Source organism: Hordeum vulgare, chromosome 7H (assembly GCF_904849725.1).
Source record: "Hordeum vulgare subsp. vulgare chromosome 7H, MorexV3_pseudomolecules_assembly, whole genome shotgun sequence".
Taxonomy (NCBI): Eukaryota; Viridiplantae; Streptophyta; class Magnoliopsida; order Poales; family Poaceae; genus Hordeum; species Hordeum vulgare.
This window is the reverse complement of record NC_058524.1, coordinates 559289977-559299368: the sequence shown is the minus strand read 5'-3', so window position 1 is coordinate 559299368 and position 9392 is coordinate 559289977. Positions and strand designations below refer to the sequence as shown.

Sequence of the window (9392 nt, the reverse complement as noted above, 5' to 3'; positions counted from 1 at the left end):
TTGGGATGAAAGGTTTTAATGAGGCAGGCGCTAATAAAACTCTAGATTTATCCCATATAATACTATGTAAAAGTATATATTTTTTGGATTTTTTTGAATTTTTTTCAGATTTTTTGGTCTGCTTTTTAAAAGTAAACGGGTCGGCTAACGTGCCCAGCGTGCCGCGGGCCGGCACGATTACAATGTGTGTCGTGCTTGGGCCTGATACCCGGGCACGTGGGTCGGCACGACACGGTCCGTTTACTAATCGTGCCCCGACGGGCCGTGTCATGCCAGGAACGATTCTGATGGGTCGGGCCAGCCTGTTTGGCCAGGTATGCATTGCACCGCATGCAAGATCCAGGCTGAGCGTGGCCAGGTTCAGTTGTTGCAAAGATGAGCGGAGATAGTGTTTGGTGAACATGGACGATATGTCTGCACGAGATGAGGAAGGGTGACCACGTGGCAACACGGGACGATGGGATCTGGGGTCGACGGTGCGAGGTGGCGGGATCCGGCGTGCGGCGGTGCGAGCACGATGCGAGGCGATGCGAGACGGCGGGATCCAGCGTGCGGCGACGTCAGACGGCGGGATCCGGCGGTCGTTTGGTCGAGGATGGCGGCAGTGCCTGGTCTATGCGATGGCCTTGGAGGAAAGTTAGAAGAAGAAAAGGAAACGAGCGAGCTTGCATGCGAGCTATGCTCGAAACTTGTGTTTTTCTCAGCCTGGCTGAGAGGCCTAGTTTTGCATCCACCACGCCAGAAAGCCCATGCAGTATACCAAACACTCAATTTTTGCATGGTGGATACGAGCCACATGCAATGCAACAAACCAAACACCCCCTTACATATGGACAAAGCAACACGTCCATTGGAGTCTCTGACAACAAAGCTTTTATTGTTTTCCCACTCCGTTGTTCATTTTCTAGGCCCCTATGTCCGACGGTATCCATTTTTCAATCTCATCGATGGTTTCTGGTCATGGGGCATGAGTTGCCTCGTTGCTTTCGCCAATACACGAGCTGACAGACGTACGTGCTGCAATCACGGAGAAAATCGGCCGCCCTGAGCTAAAATGGACAAAGCCACCACTGGAAGAATCACCGAACACAAAGCCACCACTGGAAGAATCTACACTTAGACTTTTCATGAAGGTACGATGCCATGCTTCAATGTTGCCTAATTGCATATTGTTTGCTAAGTTCCATATCTCATTCATGTGTCAATGTCACACCGTTAGGTCAATCGTTACAACGGTTATCCAACCTTCTAGGTTGTCGTGGCCCCGAATTTTTAGAGCCGTTCACGTCCGATTCATCAAATAGGAATGTGGCTCGTATGGAGGATGATACGACCTCGACAGATCGTATGGAGGACGACACTACTTCGGAGCTCATTTAGAGGATGATGATGCCGATGAGGAGACTACACAGGTATGGCAATACAGTACATTCATCTTTTTATACATGACATACAAAGGATGATACAACTTTTTCATGAAAGTTTGAGGACGACATGATATTGTGGGCCTTCCAACGCTCCACTTACGTGTTGAAGCCAGGGAGATGAATCAACCAATACACACCCCAGGACTTCAACAACAAACATAAGCAGCCGGTCCTGAGGGCTCCAGGATGACAAGAGGGATGAGGAGAATGATGGGTATGGACGATGATGATGATGATGACGATGACATATTGGAGGAGGAATCATAGCCGGTTGTGAGGGAGAAACTTCGTACTAGGGGACGAGGCAAGGAAGGAAGTATTGTTGTTGCCCGTGTCGTGTTTTCTTATGAAGTACTGGTGTTGAACTTATAGCAATGTTGAACTTAGCGTCTTTGTTGCCGATGTTGAACTCGTAGTAATGTTGAACTACTCATCTTTCTTTGAATTGAAGTTATGTTGACCTAATCGTATTTGCTCTGTGTTAAGATTACATAATGTGCTTTGCTGTCTGTGAAGATCACATAGTGTGTAAATTTGTCATTTCTGAAGATTGCATAATCTATACTTTGTTTATGTAGTTTTTCAATCTATAGCTCCTAAGAATTAGGTGCCACACTACAAAAGTGCGCAATTTTTTCTAGTGTGGCGCCTAAGGCTATGACGCCACACTATCGAAAATCTGCAAACAAAGAGTTGCAGGCAGTTTCACCCCTCCCAGAGCACTAAGTCACTGTGTGGCGCCTGAGACCTAGGCACCACATTCGACAGAGTGGTGCCTTACAGTTAGGCGCCACACTTTTCTCAGGCGCCACACAGTGATTTAGCACTTTGGGAGCGGTGAAATTGCCTACAGTTCTTTGTCTGCTCTGTGTAACCAGTTTTCCAATAGTGTGGCACCTCAACCTTAGGTGCCACACAGTGAATTCGTGCTATAGGAAGGGAGGTTGTTTGTAGTCTCTGTAGCCACCACCACGACCCCTTGTAAGTCCAAGTTGGCTACCTCTATGTTGGGTACTAGTACCTTGTTGGCTACTACTTGGTTTGTTTGTGCTTGCTTCAGTTTTTCTCTTCTTCCTCTTGGTACAACTTCTTGTGTTGTGGTCTCTACCACCGCACTCCTTACAATGGGCTCTCTCACTGATCTCTTTGAATTGGTTGCTTCCCATTTCTCGGCCACCACCCCTTCATCCATGTCACCTCTTAGACGCTTTGTCTTTTTCTTCTATGTTTAACCACCTTCCATTCCGGATCAGGCCATAGTTGAAGTCCATGATAGTCTTGCCATTGTGATTGGTCAAAGTATGGGTGAAATCTAGGAGCCCATGTATGCTTGGTGGTAAATGACGACCCACAAGTATAGGGGATCTATCGTAGTCCTTTCGATAAGTAAGAGTCACTACTAGGAAAAGGCCTGCTAGTGGCGCACCTGTTTTGGCTACTAATGGCGCACTATAGATGCGCCACTAGCATCACGTCATTAGAATTTTTTACTAATGGCGCACCAGGCAGTGCGCCATTAGTATAGCTCATGGTGCGCCATTAGTATGCATCCCAGGTGCGCCATTAGTATGCCTCCCAGGTGTGCCATTAGTATGCATCCCAGGTGCGCCATTAGTATGCCTCCCAGGTGTGCCATTAGTATAGCTCATGGTGCGCCACAGGTTATACTACCAGCTCTAAAAATATTCAATTATTATCCTCACACCAACAAGAAGGTTCAAGATAAACACATATTACACCACAATGAAAATATGTTTATAAACATGCACATACATTGAACGCAAAAATTAACCTAGATTTTTGCCATGCAGCTTGTTCCACAGAACCAATAATAAAGCCTCTAAATAGCTGAAAATAAGTATACTAAACTCATGATCAATACACATCTCTTTTCTTATTATTAGGCATCATGTGCCGTGCAAACGATTAATACATAAAAAAAAGGTGAACCAAAAATATGAGTACATACATGTTTTCCTCCAACAAATAAAAAATAGGAACAAAAAAAAGATGCATATTCCAAAAGGCCACATGCTTCAGATTTTAGCAAATGTAACTACAACTATGAGTTCTGTGGGGGGGGGGGAGATTTAAAAGGTAACATAGTAACATGTTGTATCTCCCCTTGTATCTTGACGAATCCTTATTTAATCAATGCCACTCACAAATGCATAAGAACCATTCCGATGTGCTGAAGGGCACAATCTCAATGCCACTCACAAATGCATAAGAACCATTCCGATGTGCTGATGGGGCAAAGGTGAGGTCCAAGCTGCTTGAAGAAACGTTCACTGAGAATTCACGCACAAGGTAGGCAAAACTGATATCTTGTGCTATTTGTGAAACATTAAAATCATTTAAGAGGACAAGATTTCCTGTCGTGACACGGAAGAAGGCATTGGAGATAGCATAGTCTCCATCATCGTCATAGTACTCACCCGGACAGAAGTAGAGGCGTAAGAACATGTGGCCTGGGCTGACAAGGAAGGAATAGGTGTAATTTGAAGTGAAGATGTGTGCAGTCCTCCAAGGGATTATGTGGTGCAGGTCATTGAAATGAGCAGTGGCTGCAACTCCTTTTACTGATGGCGCGAACTTGGAGTCAGCATCCCCATACATAAACTGTGCATAAGATGGAGTACCCTGCAAAGAATATAGACAGGCAAAATGTACTTAGACTAGCAGTTGAACAATATTTCAACACATTTAATAATCATATTGACCTTCACAGACAATAGGTGACTACAAGCTTGCACCTTCACATTTTGAGTAGTTTGAGAGTCAGGTGGATATATATCCGTATTTACAAAAAGTCATTTGTGAGAATACCAAGTCACCTCAGGAAGTCGTGGCGATCCCATGATTCACGGCCCAGACCAGAGAAGTCACTACACAAAGGTATAATGTGCGGCTTCATGTCAAGATGCATAATCATGCTATTCAGAGTTGAGAAGTCAAAATTAATGGATCAATGCACCAGGAAAATAAACTAAAGATACCAAAGACATAAATAAGTTACCGATGGTTTTCGGGTTCAGGTTCAGTTAGACCATGCACATCGTCCTTGCATGCACAACCTAACTTCTCATCTCGCTCACATTTCTTAGCGACATCAGCATAGTATGCCTCTGAATTGGTTGTACTCGCATCCTTGGATGTGGTCATCACTGTATCCTGCACTTCATCTCCCTTCTGGTCGGCTGACCCATCAGACTTCAGGTTCTAAGCAGATTGGTTCTTATCCTGCTGGTCAGAATCCATTACGAGTGCAGTAGAAAGTGATTCCCTGAACTTTGATCTCACAGATTCGAACTGCTGAGGCTGAGGCTGAGGCTTTGATGGTTGCTCTTTCTGTGCAGGACGCTTGGTGGACAATGCAGATTTCATCATCCGAACCTTTGGAGAAGCAACACTTTTCTTTCCCGCAACAGATGGCGACAGCTGAGATCCAATCACTAATGGCAAAGATGTCTGAATATTCAGCACCTACTGAGGCGGCCTCAATGATACTCTGCTTACAGATTGTGCCCCCAAAGGATGCGAAGTCTCTGTCCTGGAAGCACCAGCTTGGGCAGCCGCTTATTGACTCATAGGGACAATATAATATGAACTAGTAGGCACTGAAGCTCCCACAGAGAACATTGGCTGTGCACCCCAGCCAGCAGATAGGGGTGGATATAACGCAACGGGATACCTAGTCTGGGTAGGTTGGATATTTGAAGAGGGGAGTGCTTGAGATCCCATGCTAGCCGGCATGGGTTCCTGGCCCTGCTTTGATAACTCCATTGTGCAGCCTCTTTTCAGAACTCCAAGACATAAGAATGAGAACAATCAGTCAATGAAGCTCAAGAGCGTAAAAGGATGAATGGTGAAATGAAATGAAACGAAACTTCTGCACTTCTGCACTACTTTGCAACTCAAGCGTGGCCTATGCTATGTTGAAGGAGCATACAAATGCATACATGATGCAGCCAACCGCACAAGCCTGCACAGAACCAATTGAATGCACGAGACCTATGATCTACAATAAACTAAAGATACCAAAGACATAAATAAGTTAGCTCTGATCTTGTTTGCACAAAGTAAGTGTTTGGTGTTATGCAAGCACATCTTTCTGCATTCTCAAGTCTTCTTCCGATCAACAACTGCCAGCCAGAAGATCACATTAAATTATAACGTATACATGTAATGCAGGGCGGGATTATGAGCTCTAATGAAAAACATAAATTCAGTGGTCTTTGAGGACATCAAGCCAAAATCTTGGGTGACACCCCAATGTTGTTGGATCAAAACTGAGATGGAACAGAACAAACAGGAGCATCTACAGCAGTGAGAGCCACCCCAGTTGGTTAACTAGGTGAAGGCAAAGATGCCATCTCTCGAGTTCTAGAAACGACAATTTCGAAAATCTAAATCGCAAACCAACCATTCCTGCAGCAGGCATCCAAAATTCGGCAAAATTCACGGCCAGGATGGGGCGGAACAGGGCGCTGCCAGCAAGTAGATCTCTCTACCTGTCAGAAGAACAGTACATGATCAAGAACGGGAGAAGGAGGAGGCGGGGATCCCGCGGAACACCAGAGAACTCGACCGGGATCGATCCCGCGAAGCGAGCGAGCGCAGATTCGGTGCGCGCCTGGCCGCCTTGCAAGCTTGCTGTTGGTGGATTCTGGGATTTCTGGGCGCTAGGTGTCGCGCTCTCATACTCCTTCCGCTGGGATGGCACTAGATCTGGAGTATGAGAATTCTTGGAAAGCGTAGACGATGGGGTGGATCTTGGGGATGACGACGGGGAGGCGCTCGAACACCACCGCGACCACGATCTTCCCGCCAGCCCCTTCCTTCGCGGCCGCCGTCGGGGCCAAGGACGAGCCGAAACCGCACGGCCACCGGAGCGACCGGAGGTGGAGGCTCGCCGGCGATCGCGGCAACATGTTGGGGATGAAAGGAGGGGGGAGTTGGGGTTGGGGTCGTGGGTGGCAGAGACATTTTTCTTTTGCAAAACTACTAATGACGCACAGTAATCTGGTTACTAATGGCGCACCAGCTGGTGGTGAGCCATTAGTAGTTTTGCAACAAAAAAAATAGTAGTGGCGCACCACCTACAAGTGCGCCATTAGTAACCCTGGTTACTAATGGCGCACCAGCTGGTGGTGCGCCATTAGTAGTTTTGCAAAAAAAAATTATAGTAGTGGCGCACTAGGTGAGTGGTGCGCCATTACTAGTTAACTAGTAATGGCGCACTTTGCCCCGGTGCGCCATTAGTAGTTTTGCAAAAAAAAAATAGTAGTGGCGCACCGAGTGTGTGGTGCGCCATTAGTGTCCATCACACTAATGGCACACCTGCACATGGTGTGCCACTGCTATATAGTAGTGGCGCACTACTTGTCTGGTGCGTCATTAGTGTCTATATCATCTATAGCCCTTTTCCTAGTAGTGAGTGTCGAACCCAACGAGGAGCAGAAGGAAATGACAAGTGGTTTTCAGCAAGGTATTCTCTACAAGCACTGAAATTATTGGTAACAGATAATTGCGGTATAAGATAATTCGTAACGGGTAACAAGTAACAATAGTAACCAAGGTGCAGCAAGATGGCCCTATCCCTTTTGTAGCAAGGGACAAGCCTGTACAAACTCTTATATAAGGTAAAGCGCTCCTGTGGACACATGGAAATTTCTATCAAGCTAGTTTTCATCATGTTCATATGATTTGCGTTCGCTACTTTGATAGTTTGATATGTGGGTGGTCCGGTGCTTGGGTGCTGTCCTTACTTGGAGAAAGATCCCACTTATGATTAACCCCTCTCGCAAGCATCCGCAACTACGAAAGAAGAATTGAGAAAAAGTCTAACCATAGCATTAAAGTGGTGGATCCAAATCAGCCCCTTGCGAAGCAACGCATAAACTAGGGTTTAAGCTTCTGTCACTCTAGCAACCCATCATCTACTTATTACTTTCCAATGCCTTCCTCTAGGCCCAAATAATGGTGAAGTGTCATGTAGTCGACGTTCACATAACACCACTAGAGGAAATACAACATACAACACATCAAAATATCGAACGAATACCAAATTCACATGACTACTTATAACAAGACTTATCCCATGTCCTCAGGAATAAACGTAACTACTCACAAAGCATAATTATGTTCATGATCAGAGAGGTATTGAATAGCATTAAGGATCTGAACATGTGATCTTCCACCAAGTAATCCAACTAGCATCAACTATAAGGAGTAATTAACACTACTGGCAACCTTACAAGTACCAATCGGAGTCGCGAGATGGAGATTGGGTACAAGAGATGAATTAGGGTTTGGAGATGAGATGGTGCTGATGAAGATGCTGATGGAGATGAGTCCCCTCTGATGAGAGGAGTGTTGGTGATGACGATGGCGACGATTTCCCCCTCCGGGAGGGAAGTTTCCCCGGCAGGACGGTTCTGCCGGAGCTCTAGATTGGTTCTGCTCAAGTTCTGCCTCGTGGCGCGACGTTTCTTCCCGAAAGCTCTCTCTTGATTTTTTCTGGGACGAAACCCTCCATACAGCAGAATATGGGAGCCGGAGGGGTAACTCTTGGGGAACGTCGCATGGGAAACAAAAATTTTCCTACGCGCACGAAGACCTATCATGGTGATGTCCATCTACGAGAGGGGATGAGTGATCTACGTACCCTTGTAGATCATACAACAGAAGCGTTAGAGAACGCGGTTGATGTAGTGGAACGTCCTCACGTCCCTCGATCCGCCCCGCGAACAATCCCGCGATCAGTCCCACGATCTAGTACCGAACGGACGGCACCTCCGCGTTCAACACACGTATAGCTCGACGATGATCTCGGTCTTCTTGATCCAGCAAGAGAGACGGAGAGGTAGAAGAGTTCTCCGGCAGCGTGAAGGCGCTCCGGAGGTTGGTGATGACCTTGTTTCAGCAGGGCTCCGCCCGAGCTCCGTAGAAACGCGATCTAGAGGAAAAACTATGGAGGTATGTGGTCGGGCTGTGATGGGAAAGTCGTCTCAAATCAGCCCTAATTGCTCCATATATATATAGGAGGAGGGAGGGGGCCTTGCCTTGGGGTCCAAGGACCCCCAAGGAGTCGGCCGAGCCAAGGGGGAGGACTCTCCCCCCCCCCAAACCGAGTTGGACTAGGTTTGGTGGGAGGCAGTCCTCCTCCCTTCCCACCTCCTCCCTCTTTTTTTTCTTTTCCTTTGATTCTTTATCCTTGGCGCATAGGCCCCTTTGGGGCTGTCCCACCAGCCCACTAAGGGCTGGTGTGTCTCCCCAAAGCCTATGGGCTTCCCCGGGGTGGGTTGCCCCCCGGTGAACTCCCGGAACCCATTCGTCATTCCCGGTACATTCCCGGTAACTCCGAAAACCTTCCGGTAATCAAATGAGGTCATCCTATATATCAATCTTCGTTTCCGGACCATTCCGGAAACCCTCATGACGTCCGTGATCTCATCCGGGACTCCGAACAACATTCGGTAACCAACCATATAACTCAAATACGCATAAAACAACGTCGAACTTTAAGTGTGCAGACCCTGCGGGTTCGAGAACTATGTAGACATGACCCGAGAGACTCCTCGGTCAATATCCAATAGCGGGACCTGGATGCCCATATTGGATCCTACATATTCTACGAAGATCTTATCGTTTGAACCTCAGTGCCAAGGATTCGTATAATCCCGTATGTCATTCCCTTTGTCCTTCGGTATGTTACTTGCCCGAGATTCGATCGTCAGTATCCGCATACATATTTCAATCTCGTTTACCGGCAAGTCTCTTTACTCGTTCCGTAATACAAGATCCCGCAACTTACACTAAGTTACATTGCTTGCAAGGCTTGTGTGTGATGTTGTACTACCGAGTGGGCCCCGAGATACCTCTCCGTCACACGGAGTGACAAATCCCAGTCTTGATCATACTAACTCAACTAACACCTTCGGAGATACCTGTAGAGCATCT

General features: G+C 46.8%; 1 long non-coding RNA gene across 1 annotated transcript; it reads right to left on the bottom strand.

The window, feature by feature from the left end:
* Positions 1 to 3242: 3242 nt before the first annotated feature.
* LOC123409776 lies at positions 3243 to 4176 on the bottom strand. The gene is made up of 2 exons (XR_006612901.1): positions 3866 to 4176; positions 3243 to 3699 (listed from the first exon to the last, which is right to left on the bottom strand). It is a non-coding gene; the product is annotated as an uncharacterized LOC123409776 (long non-coding RNA).
* Between the last annotated feature and the right edge of the window lie 5216 nt (positions 4177 to 9392).